This window comes from Ornithodoros turicata, chromosome 1 (assembly GCF_037126465.1).
Source record: "Ornithodoros turicata isolate Travis chromosome 1, ASM3712646v1, whole genome shotgun sequence".
NCBI lineage: Eukaryota > Metazoa > Arthropoda > Arachnida > Ixodida > Argasidae > Ornithodoros > Ornithodoros turicata.
In genome coordinates, this window is record NC_088201.1 from 20,014,459 (window position 1) to 20,033,587 (window position 19,129).

A 19,129-nucleotide genomic window follows, 5' to 3' on the forward strand; every position below is an offset into this window, starting at 1 on the left:
CGTAGCAGCCATCATCGGACCGCATTCTTGACCTCGTCGTCGCAGATGAAGTGGCGGCCCCCAAGGAACGCCTTCTGTGGCACGAAGAGATGGAAATCGCTGGGGGCGAGGTCTGGACTGTAAGGGGGATGTGGCAGATGTGGCAAATGGTGCACCCACGTGTCATCGCACGTGATGATCCGATCAAGAAACGGCTGTCCTTCAGTGTCGAAACGGTACCTTAGCTCTTGGGAGATTTCCAGTCTTCTCTGCCGGTCAAACATGGAGAGCTGCCTCGGGACCCAACGGGCACTAACTTTCCGAAACTGGAGGTGTTCATGAATGATAGTGTTCAACGTTCCCACAGAAAGGTCCGTCTTTGGAGCCAGTTCGAGACATGTTACCCGTCGGTCCTTGAGGATCATGCGCTCCACAATTTGGATGTTCTCAGGAACTCTGACACTCGGCTCTGAGCCACCCCGGCAGGGATCGTCCTGCACTGATGTACGACTGTCTCGGAACCGTTTGCACCACTCAAACGCTTTGCTGCGGCTGAGTGTATCGTGGTCATACTGAGCCTGAAGTCTTCTGTGAATTTCAGATGACTTTACGCCTTCATTCACGAGAAACTTCATGACAATTCGCTGTCCGATGTGTGCGCGCACCTCGTTGTCGGTCATCTTGTCCAGCACGTGTCTTCTGTTTTGCACAAACTGTGGACCACCACGTGGTGAACGTGGAGGCCTGTCGCGTGTGAAAATGACGAAAATGAAGTAGGGCGAGCCATTTGTACACTCAGGAGACAGAAAGTCCCGGTTTGACTTGAACACCGCTTGCGTATATATATATGTATATATAGATAGATAGATAGATACTCATGGAACGATGCGGCAGCACCAGCTGTTGCATCGTTCCCTGAGTATCTGTTTCTCTGCGTGCAGCCATAGAAACCATCTTAATCTGTAATTTTGAATTTCAAACACGTCTAGTGTCATTTACTTGTTTGTTTAATGGCTTTTTTCCCTCATTATAATAGACTGGCTTGCGCTGTGGCATTGAGGAGTGCTCAGTCACCCTCCCAGGTGTATATCGCTCGCCGAGGGACCCCTGGTTTGCCAATTCTGAACGATGCGCAGCTACCCAGAGCTGACGAGCCGCAAACACAGCGAAACACGTGTCCTCTGGTGCTGTCACATCGTTCCATGAGTATACATATATATATATATATATAATGAGGGAAAAAAGCCATTAAAGAAACAAGTAAATGATGTGGATATATATATATATATACATACCGTACCACTGCCTACATTTTTTTGTATTCAATGCAAAATCACCATCAACATAATGCAAAGCCGCTTTCGACTTGTCCGGACACTGGTTGCCACGATCAAGAAAGTCCATAGGCCTATCTGTCGCATAACGGTGCGTCTCGTCACCATCATCATCATCATCATCATCACCACCACCACCACCACCACCACCACCCCCAGCCTCACATACCCACGTTTCCCATCGTGTCGCCGGCCGACTGAAGCAACGGTGTATTCCTCACTCTGATCGATGAAATACAAGGGTTCTCGGAAAGCCAAGATGCTTTGTGTTTCTCGGGGCGAGCTTTCGCGTGCCCTGGGGAGCAGTACATATTCGTTCCACGCAAGTGCCATCAGCGTCTGTGGGGACAAACATACGCCCGAGAATCCAGGGTGACGAGTTGCACTCTGCGCTGTCATCTATAGCCTTCCCAGCCTCCCACTATGCTGATAGAAATGCTGGAGTGTTTTTACATCTATTTCCCGTAAAATGTTGGCGTTGTAGAATTGATTCGGGAATTAATGTGGGCGACGTACCAACAACAACAACAAATAAGCCGTGAATATATATGACATGGGGTGATTCACCGCCGGAGAGCAGTACACTACCCCATAACCCGCGAAACATTAGATGTGAGATATGAGAATTAAGTTAAATGAGCTATGTACAAGACGTTTTAGAAAAAAATTGAGCTGTCCTCCATTGGCTGTGTTAGGCCAATCGAAAGGAAGATCAAGAAGAAGAAGAAAAAAAAAACACGAAGGAAGCACCGGTGGTCATTAAGATACAGAGTATGATACTCCAGCGTCTGGAGCAAAGGAGGAGCACCAGGAACTCAAAGAACACTAGAAGACATCGACGGTGTTGTACGTAGTTCTGATATAGGCCAATAATCGCAGCCAGGTTGAATGCCTATCTGCCTAGCAGTATTCAACTGTGCACAGAGTTGCCGCCTCTCCGTTTCGTAGAGCTCACATTCTATTGGGACGTGCTCAATGTTCGTCACGACGCCACATTTGGAGCATAGGCATAGGTACCCGGGTTCGAATCCCGGTGCCGGCTGTGCTGTCTGGGGTTTTTCCTGGGTTTTCCTCAGATGCTTTCAGACATATGTCGGCACAGTTCCCTTAGAAGTCGGCCCAGGACGCACATTCCCCCAGGGCGTGAGTCGTGACGTTGCCCACATACGTGAGGCCGACAACGGCAAGCCCTATCACCACCACCACCACCACCACCTAGGCTGCTGTCAAAGTATCCGATCCAGTGCTTGAATTGGGGAGTGAAGGCTACATTGAAACGAATCCTGTGCAGGAGGCACGTAAAATAGCCTGGCAAACTGTCTAGAACTGAGAAAGACAAATTTGGATCCACCGAATACATGAGACACCTTTCAGTGATGTCCCGACTCCACTGTTGGCGAGCTAGTGGTTGGATGAGCTCAGTTAGAAGTGATCTCCTGCCTCCTCCGGACAACACTATTGGTACAACCGTACGAGACTGTTCGGCAACCGTTGACGCTATGTCGGCCTCTTCGTTTCCGCTCAAACCACAGTGATCCGGGACCCACTGCACGGATATATGATGACTGTGGTCGTTTAGAGTTAGATGCGGAACTTGATGGAGGATATCAGTGACGACTGGGGCGAGCGTTCTACGAATCCCCATGTTGGTTATACATTGAGGAGCAGCCTTTGAATCCGAGTAAACTACCCAGGTCCGCGGAGCGTCACCCGATACCTTTCGCAGAAACAACGACGGCATCTGCGTACATATTTCTAACCTTATCGTCTGAGAGAACCCCCGTGAAGGTTCGTCCTAATCAAGCTTCGTCTTCGCTACATCCTTTCTCGTCATGCATCAACAGAAGTTGGAACAATTTTGAAAACGACAATTTAGTGTGACTTTGTAGCGTATATAGAAAATTATTGTTTGCACGTCTGTTCTTTGTAGTTCATAAATAACAACAATAATAAAAAAGTCATACACGATTTTAAAGATTTGCAGTTGATGAAACGGCATTATCAGTTAGGTTCGAATCCTCACTCACTCGCAGGTAATCAAATGCCATTCCCTAATCGAAGAATGCAACTGGGCGTTGCGAGCCTTAAGTACCATCCTTCTGTGTTTCCTTAAACTCAGCTCTTAATACGTCGCTTCACTATGCCGTAATAAGAACTGGGAGTAGATTTACACGTACGGTGAGTCCGCCCGCACTTGTGTGACCACATGCTTCGCGTGCCACAGGGTAGGACTGCGAATAATTTCGTCACCTGGAGTTCTTTAACTGGAGCTGGAAATCTCCGACACACTGTTCTAGAAGCATTGTTTACCCCCCCCCCCCCCCCACACACACATATTGCTACCGTCCTCAGCCGGGATCGACCCCGCGATCTTGACAAGTGCCAGTGTTGCGTCTGCCTCCGTACTCTGATGAGAGGGGTATTTCGGAAGCATTAGCCGAGGAACGTGTGTAGACAAGCTTCTGTGTTGTGTCTACCACCGTACTCCGCACACGTTCTACAGCTAATGCTTCCGAAACACCCCTCTCTCTCATCAGAGAAGAAAGCGGAGCTGTAAACCAGCTTTCACCCACCAACGCCCGTAAATGACTTTCTCACTCGTCTATTATGAATGAATAACTCGGGAAAACGAGCCTGGCCGTCGTCATTCGTAAGATCCTGCGGGAAGACTATAAGTGTACGCTATGTGCTATACAAACGCACTTAGCCGCTTGTTGATTGACGATTCATGGCACAATAGTTTCCTGAACGACGTCGTTCAGTACAGTGTTATTGGGGCTGGCTGTGGCATTGCCCATTTTGAAGCACGCCCGCGCCGAATATGTCGGCGGTGTATAATTATATTGCTATAGGCTCATGCGGCGGTGCTCTTCAGCTCCAACGCTCGTGTGCAGTTGAGCAGTTGCCGTTTAAAGCCTCTTTCTTTTACGGGTAGAAGGCTTTCTGTGGCTGGGGTGTTGTAAGCTACAAAGCCGTACAGTATACCACACTGTCCTCCACTCAAGGTGCATCCTCTTCCTCTGAACTACCTCTCCTCCTCCGCCATTTCAGCTGCACTACCTATGCCTCCTTTCCTCTTCATGTAAACAACTCTCTCTCTCTCTTTCGTTCCTTACGTGGAATCGACATTACGACGTCGTCGCCGAACTATTAAAGATCTCTCCGCCGTGCCTAACGGTCCATCACGCAGCGTCCTTCGATTTACGAAGTCGTCTGTGTCGGACTGCTGCGCGGGTGACACTGAGTAGCTCTAGAGTGCGAGTTCGAGTCGCACCAGAGCTATAGGGTATATTGTGCACACAGCAGCCCGTTCACAGTTGGCATCCACAATACACAAAACAGTGAAGAGCACACACACACGCACACAAGAACGTGTTCTACATGTGGCGTCATCGGAAGCAGGTAAATAGGGGGTAGAAACAATGTCTCTGCAGGGAGAGTACATCATCAGTTATACGCTGCTCGGCCCCACACAGTATAGTGAGGTGACCAAGGCACTTCTTCAGTTCCTGGCGGCCTGTGGCCTTCTGGGTGAACTCGGAACTGTGACCAATTCCGAGTTTGGTTCTGCCTCTCTTTTTTGTTTATTTGTTTTTATTTTTCCTCTTTTTTTTTTCTTTGCTGGGAATAGCAAGCCGCCGTAGCGCAGGCTAACCTTTCCCTCATTTTTTATTTAATAAACAATTATCCCCCCTTCCAGTTTTTCTCTTTAACATGTGCTAACTTATGTGCCTCACGGTTTAGCACGTGCTAAACATTTTCTCTTTTCTTTCTATTAAACATGCACACACCCCTAGACATTTCTTAATATGTTGCTGCATGTCATTTGGCCACTATGTAGTCTGGATCTTTTCGTCTGGGATTTCGCGAGGCTTGGAGTTAAAGCCGTTTTTTTTTTTTTGTCTTGTTTAGTCGATATCTTTTCCCAGTCTATAAGTATCTGGACTAGCATCTCCACATTTTTTTTCTTCTAAACTAAACATCGGGTAATTTCTAGCGGACATGTGAAAGACGCCCGAAACGAGTTGCAAGCCCGATTTAAAGTAGTGCTGGTACGCTAATTTGTCGTTTTTTTTTTAATTCTGTGTTAGAGCCGCGAAGCAACTATGGCGTACGGCGGCGTACAGGCGTGGGCAGAGGCCAGCAGGAAGGAGTGGGGGGACAGGGGAGTGAGTATGCGTCCTGGGACGACTTCAGGGGGAACTGTGTCGTCGTTCGCCTGGAAATTCTGTCGGAAAACCCTGGGGAAACCTCAGACGGCCGGTGCGGTGGTCGAACTCGAACCCACGTTACCTCCCAGTCTCGGCGTGGAAAACGATCATCCTAACCACTACGCCACGGGAGCTGGTCTCGTTGGCTTTGTGTTTATTGCTTGATATGGAAACTGCTCGCTATACTGTGATTTTCCCTTCCAGAATGCCTTCGGAAAAGGTCGTAGAACGTAACCTGTAGTCGCGTTATCAGAAGGATCAGAGGGGACTTACCCTGTGTTGTTTTCTCCCCGCTTTCCTCCTTCAAACACCGGAAGCGAAAACAGGCCGAAATCCACGCACTCCATTTTATCATCGCCGTTACCTTCTGGTCTTCCTGTCAAAAGTATGGCAGTGACAGATGTGCAACAGCAGACCGTCGATTCGCGGTCTTCTTTCTGTGTTTTGTTTCGTTGGTTGTGTTCTCGAGGTGAGTTGACTTCACGCTTCGAACGCATTTGCACAGTCAACATAGTCTGGAAAAGAGCAACGACAGCTGAAATTCTCAATTAACTTTTTAAACCGAAAAACAGAGTATCATATTTCACGTACCCAATTATGTACAAACATCAAATTCCACCACATCCGAAATTTTAGTATTCTTACGGTTGTAGTGTCCTTACACGCTAAAGTGTGCGCTCACAATCGAGAAACCAACTTGTAGACGTGTTTCTGAATATACGGCATTCATCACCCGTTATTCACCTTTGGACCAACGGCATGGCCGAGTGGGCTAAGGCGTCCGCTCGTTGGTGGTAACCAAGGCCGTGCTGAAGACTGGGTGGTTATGGGTTCGAATCCTGCCTCCGGCTGTGCTGTCTGAGGTTTTCCCTGGGTTTTCCGAAGGCTTTCCAGACGAATGTCGGTTCAGTTCCCCCTGAAGTCGGCCCAGGACGCATACTAATCCCCCTGTCCCCCACTCCTTCCTGCTGTCCCCTCTCCGTCTGTCCACATCTGTACGCCGCTCATAGCCACAGTTGCTTCACGGCGCTAACACGCAATCAAAAAAAAAAAAAAAACTCACCTATGGGTCCCGCACCTCATTGAAACGCAGATGTCTTTACGTGCTTATGTGTAATTATTAGCACTGGCAAAGCAGACTAGACTAAGAACACAGATCATGAAAACGATGTGCAGATCAAGCACGCACCCTCTTCACCGGAACTGTAAAGCTAAAGCTATGGAGCAGAGTAGAGTGACCTTTGTACAAAGCGGTCTGCCTTCCGGAAAGCTGTGCACCAAGCCTATAGTAGCCATAGCAATATACAACCTAGTATTACTGCATAACTGTTGGAATGCAGCAAACATACTTTTCTATTTTTTTATTTATTTCATCACTTTGTGACAGGAACCAGTGACAAAAAGCCACTATTCGTGGCTGCTTCTCCGCAAAAAGAAAAGGAAATCGAAAAGTCCTTGTAGAATGGCACAGCGAAATTATGACACAACTGCTATCACTATGTGCATAAAACTCTGGCCATTCTTAAGCATCCATTCGATCCACACCCATGAGGTCAGCATCTGTTTACCGGCTGTTCGCCTGACGAGCAAAAATCGATACGTATTGTGGTTTCCGCGTGGGAACTTCCGTTTCCCGATATTGCACACAGTGCTAACGGGAAGCAACATCGCGGGCGGCATACAGGATAGCTGGCTCCACGCCAATGGAAGGTGATACCGCTACACTCCAATAGACGAAAACCTGCTTATCTTCATGCACGGTCCTCTTGTCCCAGTACGGTCCAACGCAGTCGACAACCACTGAACATTAATCACAGTTGGTTTGGGGGGTGACTTTTTGAAGCAACCGGACGACAAACACGGTCGCGTGAACAGGCCTTACTCTGACAACCCACATACTCGCGATAGGTGGTATAGCCGGTGGTAGGACTCGAACCCACCACCTCTAAGTCTTCAGCAGGACCTTGGTTGCCATCAATGAGCGGATGCTTTTACTAGTGAGTTATAGTGCATCGTACGCTACATAATGGATAGCGTGGTGGTTCTGCGCAATACGCGAAGCTCTCTTTATGTTATGCGCGTGCGCATAACCACCAACGCTATTCCTTACGTGCGCAAAGGCGATAGCGTACGATGCACTAAAACTCTATACTAAGTCGGCCACGCCGCTGGTCAGCATAGAATAGTATATACTTTTAAGAATGCAGCGCTCTACCTGCACGTGGCAGCTTGCTTTGTCCCAGTGTTTTAAATGCATTTCGATAGAAAGCTCGCGTTCAACGGTAGGCTGCTTTGTATTGAGGGGGTATATGAAACATTTGACAAATAAGAGTATTCGCTTAAAATGAAATTTAGTGAACTTGCTTGTTTTTATATTCTTTCTGGATTAGCTTATGCGTAGCAGCGCAGAAGGAATTTGGGGCTTTCTCGGTTTTGTCAGCCCCTCTAAGCTGGGGCTTTTTTAACTCGCATGCTCTATGCGCATACTATGCATCAGTTTCGTTTCTTAGTCATATCTATAATTCACGCGTGTTTTTCTTATCCTGCCTGACGGTTTAGTGTCTCTCGATGCAAATACCTGGTGGACCTAATTAGGTGTACATAATAAGATGTTCTTCCCTCGGATTTAAAACATTCCTTCCCTTACACTCCTATAATGGGATTTTGCTCGTCTGGCATTATTCCTATTTCTTGCGCTCACTCGTACTGTATGATTCGTCTTTCTTTATAATTTCTTACGACGTCTTTTGCAGAAAGGCGCGGAACGTGAAGGCTTTTTCGTTGGCGGAAGGCGGAAAAGCTTTTCCCTTCGATTAGTGTAACTTAGCGGCAAACTTTCAAAGCAAATTTCCAATCCCTGTCTCTAGATGGAGCTAAACTGTACAATCCGCGTGCTCGTCCTGTGCCATTTCCTCTTCCCGAGTGTCCGGGTCTATGCCGAAACGGAAGATGGGAAGGGGACCAGCATCAGTGTGGGATGTATTGAGGCGGGCCATTATTAATTGCGACATGTCACCGGTAGGTGGTGATATGATCATGAATACGAGAAATATGCGATCCAGAGTACTTGGGAAAACTGTTTATTTGAGAGCAATGCTGTGGAAACTATACGCTCTTTGTCCGCTGTTCACGTAACACGCACATATACTATAAAGAGATGATGATGAGATTGGGTTGATGCCGGCCAGCAGGTTGGGCGCTGCCCCAGTGCCATTTGTAGATAGTGAGAGATGATGATGGAGATGAGGATTCAGGTAATCAAGGCCGGGTGGACAGGCTTGTTGATGACAGGAAATCCCAAAGGTGGCGGAGTAAGTGTCTCCATGTGCCTCGTATAGTTCCAGTTTTCCTTCCAGCACCATTCTGTGAAACTGATAATTATACTTCGGCACATGTTGACACTCACTATCATGCTTTACAACTGCTGGTTTAAAGCGACATTCCGACCAAACTCTGCCTGAGAGTTGGCTGACTTGTGATAAAAACGATAGAAGGCTGGTGGAGAAGACCAGTCCGCAGGTTCCAGAATCTGATCGATTGTAAGACCCTGCTGGACAGCTTTGGACGTGGATGCCCCTTGCGTTGAATGCGCTGAAAACCGAGTCATGAACCTGCTTGACCCAAGGTGCGCTTGATCCAGTTCGCGATAGTGTTTTTGGATGCAGCCCTAAAAGTTTTTGAGTTGTGAGGAACAGTCTGGACGTGCTCGATCGCATGGAGTCTGATTTCTGTAAATAAGCCTCGGCACACTTGATCGGACACAGGTATATATGTTCTCGGGGAAGGACGGGGTAAAAACAGTAGGCCTGGTTTTTTTCGTCCAAGATGTTTTCCGTAAGTCCTCTGAAGCGCATTCCCAATCTGCCTGGGTGCTAAGGTTAGAATCCTTTGAGAGAGCTCGCAATTTGGAGCTAAATTGCAATGAATGCACTGACCTGATCAACACACCATGTTGATGAATAGCGGGGCGCTGGGGGTCTGGAACTGAAGATGTCCCGTAGAAGCCGGGAAACTACCGGATGTTCCCCAAGGCTCGTCCTTTGGGTGGTGGAAAGGAACTGAGATAGAGCGGACCTGGTAACAGCACACGGTACGATAGGCCACACCTGAGTGTGCATGTAGGTTTGCCAAAAAATTGAGAACGTGTGTTATACACGGAGAAATGGGATTGATCTGCCGTTCATTGCTCAAGCTAAGCCATTTTCTCCAGCAAGATGCATATGTCGATTGCGTCTGTTGCCTTCAGGACGCTTCGAGGAAGCGAGTAGCATCCTCCGAAAGCGGTGCAAGTCTATCGGGTTACTAGTGATCTTCCAAGCTGCGAGGGTGAGGCTCCCTGTCTGAATGAGAGTAGTTGTACACCGTGATAGTAAGTGTCGACATGTGCCGAAGTATAATACGCGTATCATAGCACAGTAAGAAGGGGAATAGTAGTGCTTGTGAAATATGATGCCTGAAAAATGGCACGACGACAGCACTGCCGTGTGACTATCGCCACTTTTCTCGTTTCGGCTTAGTGAGCGTTTTCGACTGTGACGGATTGTTCCAGATGGCACACAATTGTAAGCTCAATTAAGCACAACTCCATCCATCCCATAGCAACACGAATTTTGTCTGCCTCGGTGTCACGCAAGCAAACACGCACAAACAAACAAAAAGCTCTCACCGCCAGAGAGCTATTATGTGTTAACCGTTTTGCATGAAACGCTGGCATATGAAGTATGTGTACCACTTCGGTGTTTGTGCGATGTCAAAAGCATCGTAAAACAATCGGCATAAAATTCCTATTCCCATTGAACAGTGGTCACTGGAACGATTACACGAAAAAAATATCTGAATGTAGCTATGAACAAAAATTTATGTAGCGATAAGAAACAGCAGTATGTGGTACAGGGGTGACGCGCTTGAAATTCTAGCATGTCTAAGTGTGCTTACATCGCGTTCGGGACGCCAGTGTGACGGCAGTGACACACACACTTTGAAGACAATGCAAAAGCGTATGATTAGGAAACATCTTTCCAGGAGGGGTACTGCATGCAGGCAATACTTGCCCGACCGTTCGGCCGTGTTTTAAGACACGGTCCACCAAGTTCTCTCACCCTAAAAAGAAGGGCAGGCTCCCTCTTGCGCCCCTCCATCCCGCACGCGGATATGAAGGGAGGCCAGAGGGAGAACGCAGACCATGGAGAGGGAAACCAGAGTGTATGTTGTCTTCTATCATGGTCGTGAGAAGCCACTCCCATCTCAGTATGGTTGTCTCAGTGGGTGAATTTGTACAAACCTTCAATGTTGGCACCTTCTAACAGTCGTATTGAACACGTAGCGTTCTTCCTTCTTATATAACTACTGTCAAACGAAAACGGCCACAGACAAGCTCAAGAAAGTGCTATGTAAGACTGAACTTGAAACCTGTACTGAGGTTGTACTACTATATACAGGGTGTCCCAGAAAACGTGTCATTGAGGTAGAATAAAAAAACTACACCACCTAGAATCATGCGGTCATCGGCATTTGTTCTTACTAAGTTTTTGCCACCTGCTCATGTGAAGGTCGTGTAACGTAAGTTTAATTATGTAAATTTTTGCGAACTAAAGTCGGAGATTTGCCAAGTAAAGTTCACTTTTTACCCCACCAATGTGAAGAACGTGTCTAATTTATTCAAATTAATGATAATTGACAGGGATATTCAGAGGCTATCCCACCAGAAAAAATAGCCGAACATCATACTCTACAGAGCTGGCGCGCGACAATTTTTTCAGCGCAATCCTTGTCAGTCCGACGAAAGGAGGTTGGAAACCCAGCCCACACCTGCAACGCAGAAAGAGATAACACAGGTATGGCTTATCGCATCCGACTTTCGCTGGGTTCGCACTTTCCCTCTCCCAATTTCAGGAACTGTCACTTTTTCTACTATCACTCTGTAGGATGGGTTCGGAACCTCTTTTCGTCGGACTGAGAGCGATTGCGCTCAAAAAGTCGTCCTGCGTAATGGTTCGATGCTACGAAAACCATGATGTTCGGCTATTTTTTCCGATGGGATAGCTCGTGAATATCACTGTCAGTTATCATGAACTTGGGGGAATTCGGCACGCTCTTCATATTGGTGGGGTAAAAAAGTGACCTTTACTTGGCAAGTTTCCGAGTTCAGTTCGCAAATATTTACATAATTAAACTTACGATACATGACATTCCCATCAGGAGTTGGCAAAAACCTAGTAAGAACAAATGCGGTTGACCGCATTATTCTATGTCGCGTAGTTTTTTTATTATAATTCAATGACACGTTTTCTAGGACACCCTGTATGCTAGATCAGCCGGGCTCTCGCCCTTTCACTATGTCAAAATTGCTTGGTCCATGACGATATCCAACAACGACAACTACTACTATATGAATGACGACGGGATGAGGTGATGCACCGCAACAATTGGCGGTACGAAATCGAGCCCGTTCACATTCTGCCATAAAAGCACTTCTAAGCTTTTGGACACCGTAGGACTTTGGTCCTCACTGTGAGGCGACTCGCTATCATAATTCGATCATCATCATCATCATCATCATTAAAATAAAGTTGTTGTTGTTTATGCTGTCAATGCTCCCTTCCTCTGTTATGAAATGCCCTCATCTGCTGGGACTTTAACCTGTTTTCAAACATGTGTGCAAATAAAAAAATAAAAAAAGAGACAGCGCACAGGAACCCGTTTCGGGGGTCAATAACGTTGTAGCTTACCAGAAACATGCTTTGTGATACTTCAAGGTTCGAATAATTCAAGTGCAAGATGTTTTATTGCACACATTTTCAACGTGATTGTCAGCAAGCCCTGTATGAGAGTTCCAGTAGAAAATACAAGAGATAGATATGCACAAACTATCTTCAGAAATATTAAAAAAATTTAAAATATTAAAGATTTCTGACGCACTCGCAATACAACTGACTGTCAAAACCGCATGACTTGCACAAAGATGTAAAAAAAATAGACTGATGTTCTTTTTAAATGATGCGAAGTTGGTAGCATCATGCAAATAATAATAAAGTGGCAAATCGCTTCAAACCAGGCTCCCATAAAAAGAGATCGAAATTAATATGGGAACTCTAGGGGGTAACGCAGGAAGTTGTAATTTTTATGCACATTGATACGGTTTTTCCGCGAACCCCATCGATTGTAGAAACGTCATATCAAAAGATCCTCGTTTGCGAGACTACATAAAAGAAAGATAGGTACGTGTCAGCAGCGAATGGTTGATTACTTGCAAAATCCTTTCAATGGCAGCCTCGGCGCAGGCACACGACACTACGTTCCCCGATCTCTTCTAAATCTCTATTTTTTACTTCTTCTTTTGTCGACTAAAAGAATTTCAATTGGATCGGTGGAAACCGTGTCTTTTAAGCTTATAGAACGTGAACGCTTTCAAGCGACACGAGAGCTATATACCACCACCAGTCACGGTTTATCTGGCACGTCGACGTGGTTGTAGCTTTCTCTTGATATTCTGTGCGCTAGAATGGGTGGGCCACATTTTGCCAGCAATGGCAGCTTATCTCACTGTGGAAGATAACTGAAACGCGTGGAGCTAATGTGTGGCGTACGTCAAGCACGGATGTTCGGACACGCCTCGTGACGCTTTCTCCTAAAGATGTGCTAGTAGCGCGCGCGGCGAATGAGTTGTCAAACGAGTCAGATATCATGAAAGCATGGTAGGAAGTTCTGATCGCAGGACGAGTGTGAACATGTAATTCTCCCCGGTGATCACAAACCCCACAAGCGTTATCGAATGTGACGCGGTGTAAGGTTCTGTTGATATCGAATTCACTCTCAACTTGCGAAATGCTTCGGTAAACGATGGTTCGGTACCAGCCGAGGACGGTAGCAATGTGGGAGACATGCAGGGTGTTTATTTTTAGCCTTTACAAAATGTTTATTAAAAAGCAATAGAGCAGCATAGATCTTGTTTTTGCAGTTCTGTTCTACGGCCAGGCGTACATCCCCTGGAAGAGAGTATGTAACTACCAGATGACTAATTACCTGAAATTCGTTAATTAACTTTTTAATTAGATAATTTTGGACAAAAGCGAGATAGCTAATTAAGAGAATATCCTCGTTGAACGTCATTTCACGTTTAAAAAATGCTGAAACACGCACGTGCGTTAAAATATATATCCCCGAATATTGATATGCAAATGAGCCGAAACCGTAAAAGTGCGCCTATGAGGAGCACATCACCCTCGCTTACGGAGGCTTATCTGGGCCTGCAAGCGGTTTATCCGGGCAGCTGAGCGACACCTACTCCAATCATCTCAATTGCTCCAATGCACGTGGCCCTCTGACGTGAAATAAGCGCTGTACTCCCCGCGTTCCCTGTCGCAGCGGTTTCGGTTTCAGCTCATTTGCATATCAAAATTCGGAGATGGATATTTTAACGCACGTCCGTGTTTCAGGATTTGTTAAACGTGAAATGGCTTGCAACTAGGACAGTCTCTCAATCTTTCATCTCGCTTTTGCCCGATATCCCCTAATTAAAAAGTTAATTAATGAATTTTAGGTAATTAGTCATCGTGTAGTTGCATACTTTTTTCGACGGGATGTCCCCCTGGCCGTAGAACTCAACTGGAAAAACGACGCCTATGCTCCTCTCATAGCTTTTTTTTATATAAAAGTACTGTCAAGTCTAAAAATATACACCCTGTGTCTACATTGCTTCCAGCACCGTGTGTGGGACGTTTCCGACGCGCGTTAGACAACCCCAGGTGGTCGAAATTATCTGCAGCCCTACCCTGCGGCACATGCAGCATGTATACTATAGCCACACAAGTGTGACACACCTTATAGTGGACACACTTACGTGTAAACCTACTCCCGATTTTTATTATTAATCTTCGGTGATGACGCTGTTATTGAGTGTAATGGTGAAGGTGATTGTAACTTTCTGTAGCGTGCAGAACTCTTTCTTCTGTGAGTGCCGCACGTGTTCCAGGTAGCGCATAGGGAATAGGTAAACTTTCTCAATATGTTTTGCTGTGTGTATGTGCTGTCAGTATGTTTCTCAATATCTTTACTGAGATGTTGCTTCTACTATAGACACTGTTTTAAAGAGAATAACTAGAAACCCGACGCGGGCTCGAAATGGTTTGCTTCGATTTGCAAACACCTAAAAGAACGCATTGAAGACAGTCGTGAAGCACACGACCCATACTTAAATTCCTCTGGCAGTAGCCGTGATTACAACGATGAAAAACTTCCTTTCTAAAAACGTACTTTCTGTCGGTGCTTTCACATCAAGTACCCGTGTCATATTGAAAAAAAAAAAAAAGAAAACAGAAGAAAAGAAAAGGCATATCAGGAAATATTTTATCTGTCTGTTAGGGCAATTTAAGAAGAAGAAAATGCGGTGCTGACCGGGGGGGGGGGGGACTATGTTTATTGAGAAAAAAAAACAAGGAAAGGTTAGTCAGGCAAAGGCCGACTTGCTATTCCTTTCGTAAAGAGGAACGGAAAAGGAAAGGGGGCGAAAAAAAGGGAGAAAACGAAATAGAGGAAAGATAGCGAGAATATACTCGAAGTGTATCAGCATCCCGCAGAAGAGGGACAGGAGTCTCCCGTGCTTCAGCAAGCGTGCCGTAGGTCTCTGATGTTCGTGGTACTCCCAGACAAATGCGAAGGCCGCGGGCTTGGATGTTAAGGAGCTCGCGCTCCTGTGTTTGGCGTGCTGACCGGCTTGTTCAGTCAGGACTACTACTACTTTTGTATTCCTCGACAGTTCAAAGTCATGTACATGAAAATGCACACACACGTTTTGCGCTGCAATAGGCAGCAGCGCAGTAATTTATGCTTGAATCTGTTCCATGAGCTAATGGAACAAGTTTGGGTAGTTTCTACATACTTCGAATAATTTTGCATCAGAACGGACGACGACAGCAAAACTTGTTGTCGTCATCTGTTCTGCTGCAAAATATTTCTCAACTGTTCCATGAGCCCTGATTGTATTGCTCTGTTACGTTGTGCTTTCATTTACTTTCATGTACTTTCATTTTCAGTGCAGTGATTCTGCTATATTACAATGCGTGATTGGTACCTAATCATTATAAGTGGAATGAAAAATTGATTGAAAATGAAAATTTAGAGCACGCATGCTTTCCCTTCACATTTGTACGGTTTACTTTAACATACAAAGACAGAAAAAACAGGAAGTTCAGCAGTGCGCTTCCTGCTCTTTTATGGTCTTCATTTCTTTTTTAGACTTGTGATATGACACAAACAAGGCAACGAGAGGTGCTGGGAAATGTACGATCTCGATCTGTTGGGTTGTTCCTTCTTTAATTTAGCTACATTCTAAAATCGCAATTTTGGTGGCTTGATTTTCAGTCATATGACTTTCTCTCTCTCTTTTTTTTTCAGGACAAACCATGTCGGAAGGTGGGACCCACCAGCGCCAGCGTCTGTCGTCAGGTAATGCATTCGCCTGTGTTTATCCATGTTCGTTTAGCTTGGTTGAAAAACGAAAGTATGGATATGTTGGCCCAACTCTGCACTGAGCCGGGTACGTGCCGCTACTTCATTTCGAAAAGGATGAGTGTTTCACAAGGAACCTGAGAAATGAAATCACACAGACAGCCGATAGATGGCTGCGTTCAATTAACACCACCGTTCCGCCGATCTTCTTACTCGGTCAATGCAGTCGGGATTACAACGTCATTGAACGTTGAAAGCAGCTGTCCCGATTAGCCATATCGAGGGTTATAGAAATGTCACCCCTGTCTCCAATAAAACAAGTGCCTGGAAATCGATTGGAATGGTCATGACTGACAGTCACCGCCATTTACAAGAAGGTTGGCGTCTCATCCCAAAGGAACTGAGGAAGCTCTGGCTGCCACTGATAAGGGAAACGACTCATCGTAGTTGGAAAATGATCTCCGCTTGGCTCGAACAGTTCCGGATATAATATAAGGCTTTATCAAATGGGCTTCCAAACAGTCGTCGAAACATGTGGCCCAGCTTATGGAATATCGTTCTCTATAAGAGACTCAGCTGCTTTTCCCCCTGGCCTTGCAGGAAGCTGCCACGTTCCATTAGTAGCTTAATTAAAGGAACGTGTATTGCGCCATCGATAGTTTGGAACAGCAGACGAAAAGTTCAGGAATTTCCCCAATAATAGTTGCGCAATGAAATGTTGTTACGAAGACCGCCCCGAACGAGCTGGGGCCGACTTTCCGTTAAGGTGCGCATTATTTGTTCGATGCGGGTGATAAGGTGGCGTATGATAAAGGTGGCAAGGAGGCATGTGAGGTGGCAGCGTAAAATCTAAAGTGGGACTACGTAAACGGTTTGACCCAGGCTCAGCTGCTGGTAAACGATGGCTACACGGTGTTATTTCTCGCATGACGTTTTTTTTTTTTTTGTTCCCTCTACTATATACGAGGGGCGTTCAAGTCAAACCGGGACTTTTCATTTTTCGCAAAAGTAAAATGAACTTACAGGCGAGCAATTAGTTTTATTTTTCAACGTAGTCTCCAACTGCACTAATGCACTTGTCCCAGAGTTTCACGAGGGCTTGGATGAGAGCAGCGTAGAAATCCGTTCCGACGCGTAGCAGCCATGATTGGACCGCATTCTTGACCTCGTCGTCGCAGCTGAAGTGGCGGCCCCCAAGGAACGCCTTCTGTGGCCCGAAGAGATGGAAATCGCTGGGGGCGAGGTCTGGACTGTAAGGGGGATGTGGCAGCAACTCCCAGCCAACTTCCTGTAAGGTGCGTGTCATGAGATGCGCGGTATGCGGGCGTGCATTGTCCTGTAGGAGGAGGACTCCTTTGGTGATGAGGCCCGGCTTTCCGAAATTGGAGGGGTCCACGAATGATAGTGCTCAACGTTCCCACAGAAATGTCCGTCTTTCGAGCCAGTTCGAGACATGTTATCCGCGGTCCCTGAGGATCAGGCGCTCCACAAGTTGGATGTTCTCAGGAACTCTGACACTGGGCTCTGAGCCGCCCCGGCCGGGATCGTCCTGCACTGATGTACGGCCGTCTCGGAACCGTTTGCACCACTCAAACGCTTTGCTGCGGTAAGTGTATCGTGGCCATACTGGGCCTGACGTCTTCTGTGAATTTCAGATGACTTTACGCCTTCGTTCACGAGAAACTTCATGACAATTCGCTGTTCGATGTGCGCGCTCACCTCGTTGTCGGCCATCTTGTCTAGCACGTGTCTTCTGTTTTGCACAAACTTTGCACCACTACGTGGTGAACGCGGAGGCCTGTCGCGTGTGAAAATGATGAAAAAGAACTAGCGCGAGCCATTTGTACTCGGGAGACAGAAAGTCCCGGTTTGACTTGAACGCCCTGCGTATATATAGATCTGGAGTAGCTTGACCCGTGGTAAGCGGGCTCACTTATCCATATTTTTTCTCCTACCATCATCATCGTCTCGCATGGTATCTATTGATACCTTTCCAAAACCCTCTTCCTTCGATTCGGTACTACAGTTCAACCAATTCTATTTGCTCTCATGTTTTCTTATTCTTTCTGATCGGTAAGCACTACTGAATGTTTTGTAATCCAGGCTACGCCGCTTCATCTATCTTTTGAGCCACAAGGCCCCTCCTCCATTTGTGCCTCCTAAAAGTCTCTCTCTCTCTTTTTTTTTTCTCTTCCTTTTAAGCCGAGGTCTTCATTCCCTGCACCAATTTGTGTGTTCTATCAATCGAGAATTTTCCACTCTCCCACTGCTTTCTTTCTGCGCTCTCTGAGCGTGGTGTTTGTGTCAGCCCTCTTATGCTCCGTTGACTTAGGTCGCTTGACGCTTTTAGATATTGCTCAAACAGGTTCGACTTTTCGCTGTGTTTCGAGCGATGGTATGTTCAGATCAAAGGCCGTGGTCACTGTATGGGAAGTGGAAGCCAACGGAAGCTGCAGCTTCTGCAGGTCAAAATTCACTACATAATAGCTTTTGTTTGCTTTGTTACTTATACCCGCTGCCGGTTAGTCCTTTGTTTTTTCTCTTGTTCTTGCATCATTTCGTGGACATTAACTTTAATTGTTTAGCATGTCTTCCTATGTACATACATATACAGGGTGTCCACGCTAAGTGTGAACATATTTTTTAAATATATATATATTACTTTTTCCAAGATGAAATCAATTGCAATATAGCATATGCTGAAGGGCCCTCCCTAGCAGGGCATTAGCAAAGTCCAAAGGCAATGTCTTAATTAACTTTCATTAATTAACTTTTTAATTATAAAAGCTACAAAGTTGTCCCAATGAGAACATCTGTTCCTTTCGGTCACCTGATATCGTAGCCGTTTTCAGAACAAAAATCCGTTCGATAGATCGCCCGCAAAAAATTAGTGAAAGAACGCCATTTTTCTTTATTTCGTTCATTGCGCACCTTCGCAGACGCGTATTTCCTTCATCCCCAACGTGGGAGAGGGAAGGAGCACAGTGCCGCCTCAACAACAAAAATGTTGACGTGGGGCCGCCGTGTCAGCATGCTTGTTAAAGTGCCACTATGAACTAAAAATATTTATTTTATTTCGCATTACAAATCAGCTTCACTCAGACTCACGACGCGACATGTAAATGCTCTCAGTGAACATTACGCGCACCCTCAAATTTT

General features: G+C 46.1%; 1 protein-coding gene and 1 long non-coding RNA gene across 2 annotated transcripts in view; one reads left to right on the forward strand and one right to left on the reverse strand.

Moving 5' to 3' along the window:
- The window catches only part of LOC135377598 (probable G-protein coupled receptor No9), a 344,006-nt gene that overhangs the window by 186,156 nt on the left and 138,721 nt on the right, over nt 1–19,129 (forward strand). Inside the window, exon 2 of the mRNA XM_064610132.1 lies at nt 15,917–15,967. The gene's annotated coding sequence lies outside the window, so the exon portion shown is untranslated. The remainder of the gene's footprint in view (nt 1–15,916; nt 15,968–19,129) is intronic.
- LOC135377599 (uncharacterized) overlaps nt 1–19,129 on the reverse strand; it is a 143,046-nt gene that overhangs the window by 61,215 nt on the left and 62,702 nt on the right. The window contains exon 2 of the long non-coding RNA XR_010418154.1: nt 5,798–6,039. This is a non-coding gene — a long non-coding RNA (uncharacterized LOC135377599). The remainder of the gene's footprint in view (nt 1–5,797; nt 6,040–19,129) is intronic.